The following is an 18,335-nucleotide window of genomic DNA, read 5'->3' as shown; positions in this document are numbered from 1 at the left end:
AAAGCCTCTTTCGTTTTTCTCTCCCATGCTATTCTTTGACCTTGCTTAAAATCTTGTGATAAACCCTAATTGAAGTCTTGTTAATGACTAGCATATTCCTTCAGCCTAGAAGGTCTAAAAATGTGCCCAATTTCTGGGGGCTACCTTTTCAAAAATCCAGGTATATATATATATATATATATATATATATATATATATATATATATATATAGTTGAGTAATCAGTCCATGTTCAGGAAAAACTGAGGCACGACAGGCCTGTTTCGAAAAAGCGTTGCCTTCTCTCTTCAGGTGCGAGTTGAATGGCCAAGATCTGGTCTTTTATCGCGAGGGTTTCATGCGTGTTTTAACAGGTATGCATTGGCGTGCCGGCATGTGCTTGTTAACTCGTTTCTGTTGTTTAGGGAACTGCGATGCGGCTCGCACAGGATGAAGTACTTCTCAGTGGTGCAAAGATTGCATTTTTTGTTAGAGTTTGAGTACGGCTTGGCCCGTGCCACTATTTCCCACGTGATGGTAAATTCTATGTTGTTTTCTTTTAGGCGCCAGATATGCTTACTCAGCTCCGTTGCGTTCTTTTTCTTCGGGTCTTTGAAAGACGACAGGTGGTTTCGGTAGCGAGTCTTAAATTCAGTCGCGGTAAGACCCACGTAAGATTCCTTCCCATGGGGGGTTGTTACGACAGCCTGATAGATGACGTTTTTTGTCAAGCATTCTTCGGCTAAAGGGCATTTTGCCTTGACCCTACAATTACATGTTCTGGTTGTGGTTCTTTCATCGCCTTTAAGCATGTTCTTGTTGTGCGCGCTTATTTTACTTTGCAAGTTGGGCATGCACGAGTAGCTTATCTTAAGCGTGTTTTTGTTAAATATTTTCTTCAGCGGGTGGCCCTTTGGGAAAGAATCCTTCACAATGCTCAGGAATTTTATATATATATATATATATATATATATTGTTCCATAACTACATGTAAATGTAATTCTACACAGCTTTCAATCTAGCAGAAATACTAAAAACTTGCAAAACTAATACTGGGAATTTTTCATAACTGTTTTGTATTTAAAAGGTTTTTTTGTATTTTCTACAGCTTAATCACAGGTCTTGGAAAAAACACATTCTAAAAAAGGGAAAACACCAATTAAAACATTTAGTGTCTTAATGTCCCAGTTATAAGTTATGTATAAATCAACAATTATCCACAAACAAATGCACCACATGTACATGTGTTCCCCTTGCTAGTGCCAGGATTGACCAGAAAATGCCACCATGAAAGAAAACCCCTGGCAGTCTGGGAATAATGATGTGCGATGTTCAGCAGGCCAGGGTGTTACTTGTTAATACTTAGGAATCGCTGAACTCTTAGAGAGAATGGCTAACCTAACATACAGTGAAGGATGCTGTCCATTTTTATTTTTGCAGAATTCGGTTATACAAGTCAATTGAACGTGGCAGCTCGTTGGAACGGGTATGTTCTGACATACCTAGCGGGAGGGATGTTTTACGTCTTTTTGGCAAAAGCAGGTCAAGACGAATTTACATGCTTTATAAACCAGGTATGTACTCCTAAATGTGTTTAAATTTTGGCACTGTGTTAACAGGGACATTGAAATAGACGGGAGAAGTTGGCAATACGGTCAAACCTACCGTGAACATACACCCTTAGTAGTGGTGTGTACTAAATAAGAGGTTAAATTGCCATGTTTTCTGATTTCCAGAAATGGCAGTATTTCACCTGGACACATGTTTGTCTGACTTGTTAACTACCATTAGTTTCAAAAATATTATTTCAGATATTTCATAAACAGTAAACAGCAAATTTCAACCAAAAGTGGGCCCAAACGAAACAAAATTAGGCCTGCTACTTTATAGTTAGCCAACCAACTGCTATGTTTGACAATTGCTGACAACCATAATCCCCTCACAGCACATTGAATTGATTACTTACAACTCCCAGTTCCCTCTATCTAACACGCCTGCAGGGAATCAAGGTTTAACTTTGTATTCAAAATGACATGTGTTTGACTATCTTTTATCCTTCTAATGAATCAAATGATGATCGAAGTAGCCTAGCATAATCAAATGATTTTATCTGCACTAAAACAAATTTATAAATAAGTCACACAAGTAAACTTGTTATGTTGCATACTGCTACCATGATGCACTTCAGGCGTGTTTCATAGAGGGAACTGGGGATTAATCTTATTTGCTATGATCTCATCTCAGTTAGCAGTGTGTCGGCTGGGAGCATTCCATCTTCTGCTGTCACCCCGAGTATCATTACTGCAGCTGTCAGTACATCTACAGGTGAATAAATGCAAGTCAATTCAATTGAGGTATATATATGATATATATGCACTTAGATCGATTTATGTTAAACGATGAAAGTAATGCCACACCTGTTAAGGAAAATCAGTGGCAAAAAAATTATTTCATAATCTCATAATAAGATATTTCATGAACAGCACGATTAATAAAAAAACCTTATAAATTTTGGTGATTTCAGACTGGCAACACTGCCTCTGACTTACCTGTACTAAAATTAACCCTATCAAATGAGCCAAAATCTGGCCTGCGGACAGCCAACCACTCTCCTCAAGAAAAATCGGAGAGGGACGTCTGTGTGTTACCGTTGATAATTGTGTTGAAGACCACGTGATTTTTTCCTGGAATGTGTGGAAAATGTCCTGATTGGTTGATTGATCGTTCGAAGTTCATGTTGAACAAACTGCCCTGCGTTTTAGCGGTCGTTCTGACAAATATCTTGAGAGTTGGCTGCAGAAATCACAATGGAAATTTGTTACATTTTGTGAGTGAGATTTACATTAGTAAAATTTTGACGTTAAAAAGCAACATTAACGAAAGCAAACAGCATTTTGTAGTGATGAAATTATTCCGTGACTGGGGTGTCCATGGCAAAGGTCATTAGCGGTCTCATGCAAAGATCACGTGCAGCCAACACTTTCATTTGTTTCCTCCTGATGTCACATCAGACGCTGTGACACTGAAATGGTTTCAATGTACAAATAAATTTATGCGAGGAACACGACTATCAATGGTAACACACAGACGTCCCTCTCCAATTTTCTCTTTTGGGGGGTGGGTGGCTGTACAAAGGGTATCCAAAATCTGGCCCTACATTTGAACCAAAATTACATGTAGGCCTGCTACTTCACAGTTAGCCAACCTAACTGTTGAGTTGTAACAACTGTTATGTTTGGCAATTGCTGACAACCACATACACAGCACATTTAATTAGTAACTTACATTTAATCTGACTTGCTATGATCTCATCTCAGTCAGCAGCGTGTCGACTGGGAGCATTCCATCTTCTGCTGTCACCCCAAGTATCATTACTGCAGCCGCCAGTACATCTACAGGTGAATATATGCAAATACATTCGCTTGAGGTGTATATATATGCACTTAGATTTATGTGAAATGAGGAATGCAGTGCCATACCTGTTAAGGAAAATCAGTGTCAAAAATATTATTTCATAATAAGATATTTCATGAACAGCACGCTTAATTAAAAAAACTTTTAAATTTTGGTGATTTCAGACTGGCAACACTGCCCCTGACTTACCCGTACTAAAATTAACCCTATGAAATGAGCCAAAATCTGGCCCTAAATTAACCTGCGACCAGGCGCCCTTTTTTTTTTTCGGAGCGCGAGATCAGGAAAAGTCGACGGACTGGCGCGGGGCCAGTGAGGGAAAAAAGAATGCCTGATAAGATTATTAAACGAGCCGTCTGCCAAAAAGCCAGAATCTGGCTTTTTTCTGATTGGTCGTAAAACAAAAGAATCAACGAGCTGCATTCTGATTGGTTACAGGGCTTAAAATTGCGACTTCCGGTCTGAAGCATGCTCAAAACACTAGTTTATCATGGCGGCTATCGCGTTGGACATTGAAAGCGAATTCTCGTTGTCTCTTCGAGATTTTATTCACAAATCTTTGAAGGACGAGCAAAGAAAGTATAAGGAGAATCATGTGTTTGGGTGAAGACGTTTTAGCCGTTCTTCCGACCAGTTGATTCCAAAAGTGTTGGAACATATGCATCGCCTTTCAAATGCTTCAAGAACCTCTGTTATCGTGGTCAGTCCACTCGAATACATTCGAAAGCAACAGGTTGCTAACCTGCAAAAGACGGATTGCGGAATCAGTGCTGCGACGATCAGAGAGTCTGCTGAGATCAGCAAAGAAATCGAGGCAGGCAATTACAACATTGTTTATGGAAGCGCTGAAGAATGGCTTAGTGAACGATGGAGGAAATCTGTGCAGTTCAGCAGCCTTTATCCCCACGCTCTTGATTAAATCTGACAAAACGATACTTTCAGCTGTTCCACCACTCTTTCCACAAAATTCCCTGTTTTTTGTTGACTTAAACAGGGGAACTGCATAACCCCTTATAAAACCTGTTTTGCAAAGGAAGCAGTGCGACATCTCAAACAGACATTCCTTTTGCAACTTGCCGCCTTCGTGTCATAAAACCTGCCAAGCAACATTGCTGTTGACAGTCTGTTGACAGATTTCTTAATTTAGGGGCGGCAGACAGTTGGTTAAATAATTGTATTAGGCATTCTTTTTTCCCTCCCCTCCTCTCTTCCCTCCCCACTCTACGCCGACTTTCGCTCCGAAAATAAAGAGCGCCTGATCGCAGGTTAGCACTAAATTTGAACCAAAATTAGGTCTGCTACTTTACAGTTAGATAACCTAACTGTTGAGTTGTAACAACTGCTATGTTTGGCAACTGCCGATCGACAACCATATACACAGCACATATGATGAATAACTTACATTTAATCTGACTTGCTATGATCTCATCTTAGTCAGCAGTGTGTTGCCTGGGAGCACTCCATCTTCTGCTGTCACCCCAAGTATCATTACTGCAGCTGCCAGTACATCTACAGGTGAATATATGCAAATCAATTCTTCAGAGTGCCGGATTGAATAACAAAACTAATTTCACGGAACACTGTAGAGATGTTCAGGTTTTTAGCCAGCATGATCGTTGCCTGCAAGCGAACTTAAGAACACGGATCCTGTGTCACGATATCCGTGACGTTGCCATCAAATTTGCTGACAGTTAATAGGTGAAACATGAAGTCTTGGAGGAAAAACTGGAACTTTTAAGGTATTTTTTTAATTTTTTACCCTTTTAAAACGCACTTGTTTACTTTAATTTGCGGTCAAGACAGAAAAAGTCGAAATTTGTTGCCTTGGGATGCCATCGCTGTCACACAACACATGTTGGAAAATAAGAGATTTGCCCAAAATTGTTGCGGCCGTATCTTTTTGCAGTATAGAGAGCCACTTAATCTTATCCCGTGGTTTAAGGACACTATCCTTGTACTCTTTCAAAACTACACAAGACTTCCAGAGTAAGTCGGAATTTTGAGAAATGTTGGTTTTTGTTGCAGCACTTGACATGCTCCGTGCACGAATCAATAACATCGGTATGTTTAAGATGCCCTCCTTTTAAAAGTTCTCAATAATATGAGTTCTATATGCCATATTTGTGAAGTAGTATAGTGTATGTGTTCATGGTATAAATGTTAGGTTTTTTGTATTAATATTCTTTCGGAGGTAAACATCCGAAAACAGGTTAATTTCGAGCTAGTGAAAGGTCGATTTTGGGGGGTTTGGGGGGGGGTTGAACATTCGCCTCAAAATTTCGGGTGTTTAGAATCAAAAGACGTGTTTTCATTAATGTTATATCAACTTCATCTGTTGCTGAAAATTTGAAGGAAATCGAACGGCCGAATCTAACATGGACTTTCTCTTAAGCATGTCCCATTCAACTGTAACGACATTATCATGCACCAACTGAATTAAGAGTACTGTATAATAATTTTGACAGATGAAGGTCAACAGAAATTAAGAAAAGAGGAAGAAGGAGCAAAACAAGACGAATGTGGAGTGGAGAATAGTGACAAAAAGAAAGAAGGTGAAAAAGAGGAAGGAGGAAACCAAGAAGAATGTGATAGAGTGGGTAATGGGGATGATAGAAAGAAGAGAAGAAGGAAAGACAAAAGAAACATGAAAGACAGAAGAAAAAAGCAGAAGAAAGGAAATACATGTAAATGATGAAAATGATGTACATGTCAATTTTTAAGGGGTTTCTTTGTAGCAAACAATGTGGAGGCTTTTTCCTAAAAACATCTGCTTACTTAGGCTTCGTTCAAAAAAGTACCAGACGAATTTTTGACCGGTTGAAATTTTGTGCGGTTAGGTATTGCTTTCAGACGGAGCCATGCTAACCGTACGAAAATTTAGACGCCTGCCATTAATAAATTTGAACTCTAAAATCGGGGACAAATTTTTAACCGGTACGGTAAAAAATTTAACCAGCACGATGTGAACACCTTGACCGTGTAAACTTTTGTATGGCAAAGACATGGTTGCATGGATGCTTGGTAACTCAGCTAGAATACGAGAGAAATGTACATGGGCAGATGTTAAAACCACTGACAAAGGTTAAAATTCAATCGGTTAGTCAGTCCTGTGTAAACAGAAAGAAAATATTGCATGATTGCGTGTGAACAAATTTTCTGGACAAATTTTTCAACCAGTCGAAAATTCGTCCAGTACTGTGGGAACATAGACTTAGCCTCTCCAAAAAACTCAGAAGCTACCCAAAGTTAATTGTTAAGACTAGTGTCTATGATATAAAATAATAGCATTATTTTTAATTGAGATTTGAAAAGAAATTCCAGTTACTGTATTAATATTTTTTCCCTGTTCAGTAGATCTAGTTGGTATGGTTTTGACCAAAATTTGTTTAGCACGTTTATGGCACACAGCTACTATTAAAGTTGTTTTTGAAAGTAAAAGTTAAATGAGCACTGAAACTTATTTTATTCCATAGCATACAGTAAGGTGCGTTTTTTCATTTGTGTTTATATTTGACGGTTATTTTGCATGTGCCCATTACTTACTACTTAATTAAAGGTCATGTGCAAAATAGTCAAAAATGAGTAAAACTATGACAACCTAAACTTCGAAATAAGTCAATTATGTATCCAGCCCAGCCTACAATTATGCTAAATATTTATTAGTTTTCTTGCAGAATGAATTTATCCAAGAAAACATTAATTACTGTTTAGGAAATTTAAATTTGAGGTGAAACAGACTGTAAATAAGATGGTCTGGTCTAATACTCGCTGAGACCAAAGCAAGATGGATAGCACTTGGCATGATGAAAGAAGAGGATGCTGACCTGCTGCATTCGGTGGATGGACCCTACCATCCGAACATCGAGAAAAGCAGAGGAGAATACTTTGCTAAGAAGAAAGCTGAAGAAGAACGGCAGCTTACAGAAAAAGCTCGTGCCTATTACCAGGATGGGTGGGTGCTGAGAAACGAAAAAGAACTGCAGGACTTACAGAAACAAGAAGACACAGCGACAGATCCAGACACGAAACGCGCCCTTCAATACATAATAGAAATTGCAGTAGACGCATTAAAGGCAAGGTTTCAACAAGAGGAAGTTCGAGACCTCTAAGAGTATGTTTTGCTCGAAAGAAGAAGGAAGGCTGTGCAACTGAAGTGGTGTTCAGAGGAGCAAGCGGAAATCATTGGTTGCATATTGTGTCCGCTGCTGTTTCCCAGCGAAGTACCCCAAGACGAGCCAAGTGGTAGACACCCGTCACAGCTTCGTAGCCAGACCAATAAAAGTGACGATGACGACAAGGATCTCTTCATCACCCAGGTGGCAAGCTGGGAGGCCAGTCACACACAGTTTGAGAGAACCTGCCGCATCCGCGAAGACTCCCAGCAGGGTAAAAAAACAATCCCGCCCAACAGACGAAGTTCAGCCTGGCATTAGCAAAAGGAAGGCCACAAATACGATTTTGAATTATTTCACAAGCCAATAAAAGTTAATGATAAAAGCATGTCGAATTTCGCATTTAAGGATGCTGTTGTTGTTATGTCAATGTTATTTTTCTCTTGTTTTTCTTGCTAATTTATGTTACAACTGAATCCAAGTTATCTCTTTCACAATTAAAGAGTAAAGTTCTGTACAAAATACACTGTTTGTGCTGTGTGTCTATTCTACTAGTGTTATTCACAACCTAGCGGCATTTTGAGTCCAGCCCTTTTCTTTAAAGAGTCCACGGTTCTTCCCTCTTGAAACTTTAACTCAGGATCTCTCAAAATAGCCATCCACTGTCCAAACCCGTGCCTGTTGATTCCTTTCTAGAGAAAATTGTCCTCATTTGACGTGAATTTCAATACACGACAATTTTTTTCTCTGACTTTGGAAGACCTCAACAGGTTGGTCATCCGTAGTCTTTTGTGGCAGAATTTCCATATCAGCATTTTCAGCTGGCGTTGAGGAGGCTGACTTTGAAACGCCAAATCTAGCGTGAATGTCCGCGTCCACTTCTGAACCCTTGCTTCCTTGAACTTTTAGTAGACATTCGTGCCCCTTGACGGCAACTTCGCGCGACCATTGCTTTTGATAGTGGATTTTTGCGACAGCAGAACTGTGTTTCTGGTCCTCTGAGAAAATTTTCTGCTCGGTACTAGTCAATTGATTGAGGCTTTGTGTTTCGACAATCTGACGATATCGAGTCGGATAAATGTATTTGCCAATCGCATCAAACACCAGTTTGCTCATCACATCGCCCAGTTCACTGTGCTGGCCTCCATTTCTCATGATGAGAACATAGTCGCACCGTGGGTTCAGCAATGGCCTGACGATAGAGATGTAATTATGGAGCACTTGCATGCGGGCATCGGTCAGAATCAGCGATCTTGAACATTTTTTGATTGACGAATCCTCTGTTTGCCTTCGCTGCATTGACCACGTCCACCGCCAAATACTGATAAGTCATTGGGCACGACCCCTTCACTTTGATGAACAGATACATCGACACAAACCTCGTGGCAAATGTTAAGTCTGACAGGTTTATCTGATTTGGGCAGTTCTTACCCGTTTTGACGGTGTTTTTGTAACGTGGCAAGTGAAACGTCACGACTCGTAACAGTTCGTCCATCGTGGCCCAGTGACCTCGGGCTTCCAACGTGTCGATATCCAGGTCTTGAGACCACTGCGATCTTATCATCTTTGCCACCGTCTTTCGAGCTCGCTTAAGGTACAATTCAGTCGCAGATAGGTTTTGCAAAACTGCGTCCGATGCTCCGTTAATTTTTCAAAAGTCTATTAGATCGGAAATTGCGTCTATGTATCCCAGTCGTCCACCATGTCCGAGTTTGCACTCGTCTTGCAAGAAGTCAATGAACTTGAACAATTTGGAGAGCAAAGACTATAGTCTATCAGTTCAAACGTCAATTCCTCCTCATCTTCGCAACAAAGTTTCAAAACTTTAAAGCTTCTCTGAGCTAGTTGTTGAGCTGTGCGATATTTTTTGTAGCCACCCCCACTTCCAGTCAACCAATTGGCGAAATCTTGGCCAATTTTTCCAGAGACTGAAAATGAAGGAAATAACTTGGTGGCGTGCATTCTTGTGGTTTCGGTGGATGCACAGTCACTTGTAGTGGTCACAAATAAGTTGGTTGGGGAAACTTGCAGCGATTGTTGTTGATGTTTCAGTTCGGGCTTTCCATCGAAATAAAAGAACCAGCTATGCTTAGAATTCACATGTTTTCTACAACCACGCCGACTTTGAAATCCTGCATGGTCGCAAACTTGTATTGGACAGTGATACAAGCTGTCTGTCTAGTCTTTTTTCCAAATGGAGGCGTTTTGGTTTGGGTATTGCACCATCGATGTTAGACCAATCTACCGGTACCCACCGGTACCCCATAAAAGGTGAAAGGAGCTTTCCATTATGCTCCTCCTTATAACTTAAGACCAAACATGTAACTAATTACAGGCACTTGTGAACATTGCACTTTCACACTAGATTACGTTACGTTACGCTGTTTTTGTATATTTGCCTTGTTCACCCACCGTTACCCCATTAAAGGTGAAAGGAGCTTGGCGTTAGGGCCCTCCATATAGCATAAGACCAAACATGTAACTTATTGCAGACAATTGTCAAGAAAAAAAAGAAAGAAATGAAGGAAGGAAGGAAGGAAGGAAGGAAGACATATTTATAGACTGATAAGCTTTTACTCAAACACGGAGTTTCTTTAATTACAGGGAAACAGTTTGCAAGGAAGCCGTTCATGCAATAAAATATCAAATCATAATAAAAAGTTACATGAATTATAGATATGCAAAAAGTTAAGGAGATATTGAGTTATGATTTGAAGAGCTATATAGTACGCAAAGGTTTCACTAAAAATCTCATGAGAATTTTCACTGCTTCTCCAGTCAATGTATGAGTTTTGGATGGTGGTAATAAAACAAATCGCAACCGATATTTTTCTCGCAGCCAAGTTTTCAAGATTGGTCTCCACGGCAACAAACTACGAACCCACTAACATCCATCCAATGGAACATCCTTAAATTTCACCTCTAAAGTTTTGAGCTTTTACCAAAGGATCCCCAATTCAAGTCTCAAAATTTCGTGTATTTCTCTGTCTGGTGGAGAGGATTGAATAACGCGAAAAATACTCCTTTATTCTAAAAAAAAAGAAATTGAAATTTGTGAGCTAGCCAATGTTTTTAACTGTCCTGCTACTGCAGAAGATAAGATCATTGTGTTGTAAGAAAAGTCTTTCCTCTGTCTGTACAACTGCAGATCTTTTGAAGGCCTTGTTCGCTGTGATATCGCGGCGACGACATTTGTGAGCTTGATGTTTAGTCTGCGGTGCTCTTAAGGTGGCTTACTACAGTTTTCAGAAGATAAAATAAGATATCATTCCATTGCAAAGGAAACAGCAAGGAGGAACTTTTTTGGTGTTGTTTGTTACTACAACAGTGACAAAAGACGATTTTCATCTCAAAACGATTTTGACAAGCTCTTAAACACCAAAAATAGCAGGTCGATTTCTCGGAGAAGGACTGGAAACTAGATGTTTTGAGTGTTTCCACCTCCAAAACTAGCCGTACGACCCTAGCTCAAAATTTCAGGATTTGAAGAGTAGCCATGAATAAACATTTCTGCAAAAGAAAACAAAAATCCGTAAGACAGAATTTTCACCACAGAGGAAAATGCTGTAATTTAGCCATATTTTAAATTCATAAAAATCTGTCTTACAGATTTCTACAAAAAACTGCCTGAGGTTAATACTTGGTGAGTTTTGCCACTTCTCAAAATGTGGGCATGGGTTGTACGACTACTTTTTGAGAATTTGGCGCTTGAAAGTCTCTTTTTACGACCTCAATGAAAGTTGTATCGCGCATGCGCTAATTTCGGGGAAAACCTGCACGCGCAATAGCAGTGAAATCACCGCGAGCTCTTCAGGGGACGAGAATGATCATGTGAAATCAAGCAAGTGAACTTTGCGAGAGCTGACTTTAGGTTTGTTTTATGGGGGCCAGCAAGCGATTGAAACAGCACCTACCTCACATTTTACAGTCAATTCATTTAACGTTTCTTAGGAATCATTTTGTTTATAATTATGTGGAGCACTGTTCGAGGGATCTTCTGTCGCATCGCGCAGTTCGAAACACCCCGGAAAATACACTGGAACATAACATGGCGGAATACCTCATCTGATTTGCACATTTTATCCACTCACCTTGACATCATGGATGGGATTTCAGATAGTTAACTATCTTTTGCAGTGTGATTGCACATTTTGTTCCTCGTGGTGATTTCCCTTTCGAAGAAGAAGGTGGATTTGACAACAGCGCGGCAACTCCATGTGCTCCGTGTGACGTGTACAGATTCCTCAATGCATCCAGTGTCAAACAACTGTCAGCGAGCTTTTTCGCGGGGGATTTCTTGATTACGGAGTTGTCAGTTTCGTCGTATAACTTGTTGTGGAAGATAAGATCAAGATAGTTGACGTCAATTTCAGCAGTGGAAAAATTCACCGTTTGGCTATTGTTAACAATGTTTTCTGCCGTAAGGGCAAGGTTGGATTCGAAGAGGATTTTTCGAAGTGCAGTGACATCGGCCAACCCTTCATGCGCATTTTCAAATTCGCTTTGAAATAGGCATTTGTGAACATCCCAAAGATTTTCCGTGGGCACTGTGCCGTCTGCGTGGCGGAGCTGTCGGTTTTTTATTACATGCCTCACCAGTGGTTGACTGTCTGAGAAAAACAAGTCGAGTTCTTGAACTGTGCGCGGACATGATCTTCACTGTTATTTATGCTTCGTATCAGCAATGGTGTGTCGAAGGCATTTGCATTATCTCCAATAATGAAAGTCTTCACTGTTTTCTGATTTGGCGCAATGGTGGATTTCAGGAAGTCAGCAAAACCTAATAAGCACTGCGATAAAGATTCTGTGGGTAACTGGATGCCATTTCTGTACAGGATTCGTCCATTCCCAAATGAGGTTATATAAAATTTCTTAACTCTGCTTGCATGCACATTGATATTATCTTTCGGCAAGACAAATTTTGTAAACGATTGACCAGTATTGTGGCATATTGCTGTCAGTTCCACAAGTTCAGCTTTTTCCCACTGCAATTAGTTTCAGTATCGAATAGGATAAAATTGTATTCAGAATTCGCATCGAATTGTTAAAATTTCTTTATTGGCCTGTGGCAATGTGGAGTTACTTGCTTTTCAATGTCACAAAGTTCAGCTTTTGAAATTGTAGATGCATTAGTAACCCTTGTTTTCTAAAGTTAAAGCGCTTCCAGACTGGTACACAATTCCCTCTCTTGCTTCTGACATGCCGTTCTTGTTTGATCGAATTTTAACCAATTGTTGCCTTCTTTTCTTAAATGCTGGGCATTGTTTTCGATTTTTGTCTTGCTTCCTTTCATAGTCCATTTTTGAGACTTGCTGGGTCATTGTACATCCAGGTGTAATATCCACTACCTCCAAAGTTTTCACAAGGTACTGCTTGCCCATATTTGTTTGTGCTACTGCACAGGCAACCCGCTGGTCAGCACTTTCACTGCCTCCATAGAAGCGAATTTTGGGGTTCTTAGAACCAATGGTTCCATTGAGGCTTTCGTTACATTGGGAAGATGCGTTCTGTGCAATATTTTTGACGACATTGTCACTGGTGTAAATTGCAAACACTTCGTCCAATGCCTTCTTCAGGTTCTCCCCCATAAGGTCCTTCCCATAAGGCAAGTCCTTATGTTTGTATGATTTAGTATCCCTTTTATAACCACACCACTCTTTGCAATTGTCATGGTCACCAAATGCATGGGGAACAATGAGCAAGATTGACTGCTTCAAACCATTCTTGTTGCCTGCATTTTGAGCAATCGCATAGCTGAAGCATTTACCAAAGTATTCAATCACTTTGTTAGAAAGGACTGACTCGCCAGGAGGGAACGATTTTCCAGATTTAAGTTTGTACAAGTGATTCACTAATGTACGTTTAGAATGGACTGTGTCTGACCATTTTTCTACTTCGTAGTTAACCTCTTCGCGAATTCTGGATATTGTTGAACAGTCATCATCCCCAATGAAAACAGAATATTTCGCTGGGGTGTCACTCTCAACAGAAGAAACTCGTTTGAACAATTCGACAGCACTTGAAGGTTCCATTGACTTAGAGGATTTGTTATGGTTTAGTCTGCAGTCACAGGGATTAGGATCATGACCATCTTTTTTTGCTGATGAACACGTTCTGCAAAATTGCTTTCTCGTTGTGTAATCAAGTGCTTTTCCTGTAATTGAACCCATTACCGCACCATGGCCTATTAGAGAATTGTGGGCTCTCCCTCGCTTTGACCACCCCATATCATTAGACACTGAAAGTGGCAAGAGACCATCACTATCAGCTTCAACACCTTTTTCCTTGGCCATTTGAGATTCCTTAAAGAGCATTTCCTTGCACGATTTTTTTGCCACACATTCAGCGGCTTCTCCAATCTCTCTTTCTCTTTTTTTGTATGTGCTCCTTGTTAAACTTGGAATATTGAGTGATGTTGGTATGGAATTCACATGGGAAAAGCCAATTCCATTGTCAATTGAAGCCAAGGCAAATCTTGTGTTGGCATCGTATGCTTTTGGCCCCCGTGTTCTTGTTCTGTGTTGTTCCCTTGTAGATACATTGTTATTTGCTGACAGATATTACACTTAATAGAAAGACGACTAGCAAGTCCAAACTTTTGCTCATGCAGTACATTTCCCAGTGACAGTGGCCCTGTAAATAATGTTAATGTAATCACTATTAATTAATTGTATTTGTTAATTGTCTTTAATTGACTTCTTGTTCTTTGCTGCTTTTATTTTATCCATTTGACATCATTTGATGTTACTCTTAGAACAGTTTCTTTCAAACTGAATTCAACACACATGTATATCAAAGTATATTTTTGTGATATGCAAAGGGACAAGAAATTCCTTTAGGGAATAACACAGTCTGAAATGGACAATTTACATACAAATTTTGTTTAAAGGGGCTATGTCACCGAGATTTACCAATTTGTTGTGGAAGGGGCACTGGAATTATTACTTATTACCCTTAGTCTTTCCCAGACTAAGGGTCATCTTTTATTTATAGTTTTAGTGCACTGGTATAGTGACTTTGAACAAGGCTGAACCATTATTTTTAGGGTTCTATTGCTAAAAATTGAATCGTTTTTCATAATGTTGCTAAAAATAGTTGACATGGTCCCTTTGATTGGAACAATATTGCTGCTTATATCCAGCTTCTTTGCAGTCACATGCAGGTGGATAAAATTTTTAAACAGTTTTCATTGTTATGGCTGGTAGTGCATGCGGGCAAGATCATACAAATCCTGTGCTCTGATTGGCTACCAGCGCAGGAATAAAAACTTGGCCAATATCCCGCTATCTTGACCTCTTGCTTAGCCAATAACCCATATATATTGCAGTTATTTTTGTTTTGTTTTTTCTGATACTGAATTAAGAGCTGTTACTTGGATATAAAGTGTACATAAATTATGTATACAGAGGAGGGTGGGGGGGGGGGGGTTGCTCAGCTATATTAGAGATAGGGTGTGGATTTTTTGGTCTTAGAATTTTTCAAGCAAATTTTCTTAGGGGTTAAAAACTGTATTAATTTCATTTACATTAATCTTAAACAGCATTCAATTGACAAGAAGAATAACTTTAATTTTGGCCTAATGAATTTTTGGCAGTATACAAAGTTGGCTAATTTTGCACCTCTATATCACTAATATATTTGAATCTCCCCTCCCCCCCAACATACACACACTGCATTGAGATATGTCTTTGGTGTTTATGCTGATTAACAGGAGACTAAAAACATTGTGTCTGGAGCATGTATATTTAATTAAAGACCTCTTGAACATTTAGGCATCTTCTATAGCAAACAGTTCAAAATTGGTCAATGAACAATTGTGACAGTGAACTTTCCGAGATGTAGATATAGTACCCCTCGGGGGTGAATCCAGGATTCTTCTTAGGAGGGGGTACACCACCATTTTTTGCAGAATACTAGTTATATCAGAAAGCCGCAGGTCATCTCTGGGGTGGGGTGCACCTCCTGCACCACTCCCCTAGATTCACCCCTATACCCAGAAACAGGTGTAGAGGGATGCCCACTTTGAAGGGAGTTTAGTTACCGACAAACACCGTACTATGGAGTTTGTTCTGACAGAGTTCACTGTGAATATTTGGGGGGTGGTCATTGCTGTAATTCTCAATAAACTTCTGCACATCCGTTGTGCTTATGCCTGTTTGTGTTCGTTGTTGTTTTTTCCGTTGAAAAATAGTTATTATGCAATGTTGAAAAGTACTTAACTATATCTCCAACTAAGAACTACCCTGTAAACAGTGTCCTTCCCTCTTTACTTAAATATGGAGAACTTTTAGAGTAGTGTTATGTTCTTGAATACCTTTTCCACAACGTTGGCATTTTTGGAGATCCCGTTGGACCTTTGCAATGTCTATAATCCTGTATCCTTCCAAGGACAAGTTTGCATCTGCCGGCTCATGATCAGTGGTCTTGCTATTCATGCTTCTTGTTGTACAGCACTTGGACAATAAATATTAATTAAGTATTATTATATTTTTCTCGGAAAGGAGAACAAAATGAGACACGTTATGGTTGTTTATTACTCCTTTCAAAGTGCAGATTCTGGAAATGATTCTGTAAACATATTTTTACAGGGTTTATTTCTCATTGAAGCTAAGCTGTTTGCGAATTCAGTAATGGGTAGCTGGGTTGATGTACCTTTTTTCTAGCAAAGAAGAGAAGTGACGTTTGGAGATATTCTTGCCAATGTTTACCTGGACGCAGTCCGGGGATGCGACAAAGTTGCAGCAAAACCGCTCGCAGTGCGAATATAAACAATGCAAGTTGCGGTAAACCTGCTCACGAGGCGAATAAACATTGGAGCCGGTTGTACGATTTTAGGGAAAACGTGACTAGTTTTACCCGTTATACGCCGTAAAAATTCTTTTGGAACTCACCTGGCTATCTCCAGCGTCTTCGTGGCAAAGTTGTTTGACTGGAAGCTCGTTTTCTCTGCTCAGACGCATGTTACTCATACGAGCAGCTATTTTACGCTTTCTTTGGAGGCGGAGATCGGTTAGCGATGATGAACTACCTTCGTCCTTTCCAGCTGCATGAACTACGCTTTTTGTACGTTGAAAACCAGCCATATACTCAAGCTGTGCCCGCAAAACTTAGCCAAACTAAAGGAGATGGTCGTAATTTCTGGTCGGCCGACTTTCTTCATTGGCTTCATGTGACGGTGACATTGTGATAAAGCGGGTCACGCTAGCACGATAAACTTCGTTCACGGGGCAAAACAATCTTTTTCGAAAGCCTAGACTCCAACATCTGTTAAAGGGAAGCCCAGTTATGACTCTTCGGCCAGGGGAACAACCGTTTTCAAGCAATTTACTAAAGGGCAACCAACCTGAAAAATTTTTTTTTTGCGGCCGCCATGTTTGTTTTGGAGTTTACCTTGAGGGCACGCGTGATTTGTACTCGCGCGGGGCTTACGTGACAGTACGCGCGCGCGATATTTATTTTGTCAAAAATGCTGTCGTAAGCCACCTTAAGGTGTTTTGAAATATTAGATCGAGCACAACTCGTTAGGTTAGGGAAAAACATGAACAAGTTTATTGCCTTTATTAAACTTTATTGTTTGTAATAAAGTATTATCAGGTACATAGAGTAGTATTTGAAGTAAACAATGACTCGAGACTTGCATGCGAACAGTGACTTGCGCAAAGTATTTCCAAGCTAAAGCAGACTATCTTAGATACTCTAAACGTTCGGCCTTGTCCACTGAAGCTAAAAACTTAGTGGCTGTTCCCTGCTCTCCGAAAGAAAGGAAGGAGAGTAGAAAAAGATAGTTGCACCTTGTTGTGGTGGTGTGTTATCACGCCTTTGCCTACTCATCATTCACTTTAAATTTAAAGGCTCAACCACTTTCAAATTCAATAATTGCCAAATTTCTATAATGTTCCACATTAGCCCAAATAGATCCTTTTCCTTCAAAACATTCCTAATGTCATCAAAAAAATGCTCAAACATTTACTGTACCAAGGACGCCAACCTAACAGGGCCATTTCCAGAGGTGCGCTATGCGAATAGAAATGAGAAAGGCTGGTATTTTGTCACAAAAACGAATAGGTGACGAGCTGGTTAGCCTGCTACCTCTTATTGCCAGCTTTTACACCCAGCTTTTAAGAAATAAATTTAAAGATGTTTTGACATTCCAGTCTGTTGCACCGATCGTTTTAGGAAATCTTTTATTATTAGCAATGTAATGTAAAAGCTAATCGTAATTTATTCTAAATTTTAAATTTGAAACATTATTTGTCTTTTTCTTTTGTATATTGTATCGTCTGTTCTAATTTCGCCGTCACTGTCTCAGAGCTACATCTCTTCATGCCGATAGGGTGTGGCGGCAGAAGAGAGAGTCCTGTACAACTTGCAGGGGCATGCTTGAAAAGAGCCAATCATATTAAAACTACTGAGGCACCCACCTTTTATTGTCCATCCTGGTTCAGAGGATGGTTCGGCGGGAAATTGAATTAAAAACACAAACATTTTTAAGGGGGCGCATGGAAACTCCTACCAGAATTTTGTAAGGAAATTATTACATTATTTGTGATACGAAGGAAATCACATCGAAACTATCCGTTTTCCTCACGAAAAGTGGAGAAAAACCCGAAATTGTGCATAAGGTGGAAAATTCAGTATTCCTTGCAAATAGAAAATAATACCAACTGACAATGTTGGGTTTAATTTTTTTTGCATAACTTCGTTATTACGTCTGCTTAGGATGGGGGTGAATAGGGGTCTTGTCTTGTCCTCTCCACCGTCTCCACATATACGTTCCTCCAGATAAACTTGTTGATCGTCTTCAGTAATTCCTCTACGTTGCTTGATTGGT

At 39.8% G+C, this 18,335-nt stretch overlaps 1 long non-coding RNA gene and 1 pseudogene across 1 annotated transcript; both read right to left on the bottom strand.

Annotated features, from left to right (window-relative positions):
• Positions 1-1,521: 1,521 nt before the first annotated feature.
• LOC146487609 (uncharacterized) lies at positions 1,522-4,907 on the bottom strand. The gene is made up of 3 exons (XR_014868518.1): positions 4,795-4,907; positions 3,264-3,370; positions 1,522-2,297 (listed from the first exon to the last, which is right to left on the bottom strand). It is a non-coding gene; the product is annotated as an uncharacterized LOC146487609 (long non-coding RNA).
• Positions 4,908-11,602: 6,695 nt separating this feature from the next.
• On the bottom strand, positions 11,603-16,464 carry LOC146487608 (uncharacterized; annotated as a pseudogene).
• Positions 16,465-18,335: the final 1,871 nt, after the last annotated feature.

This window comes from Pavona decussata, unplaced genomic scaffold (assembly GCF_977016875.1).
Source record: "Pavona decussata unplaced genomic scaffold, jaPavDecu1.1 SCAFFOLD_14, whole genome shotgun sequence".
In the NCBI taxonomy this organism is placed as follows: domain Eukaryota; kingdom Metazoa; phylum Cnidaria; class Anthozoa; order Scleractinia; family Agariciidae; genus Pavona; species Pavona decussata.
This window is presented reverse-complemented; position numbering and strand designations above follow the sequence as displayed.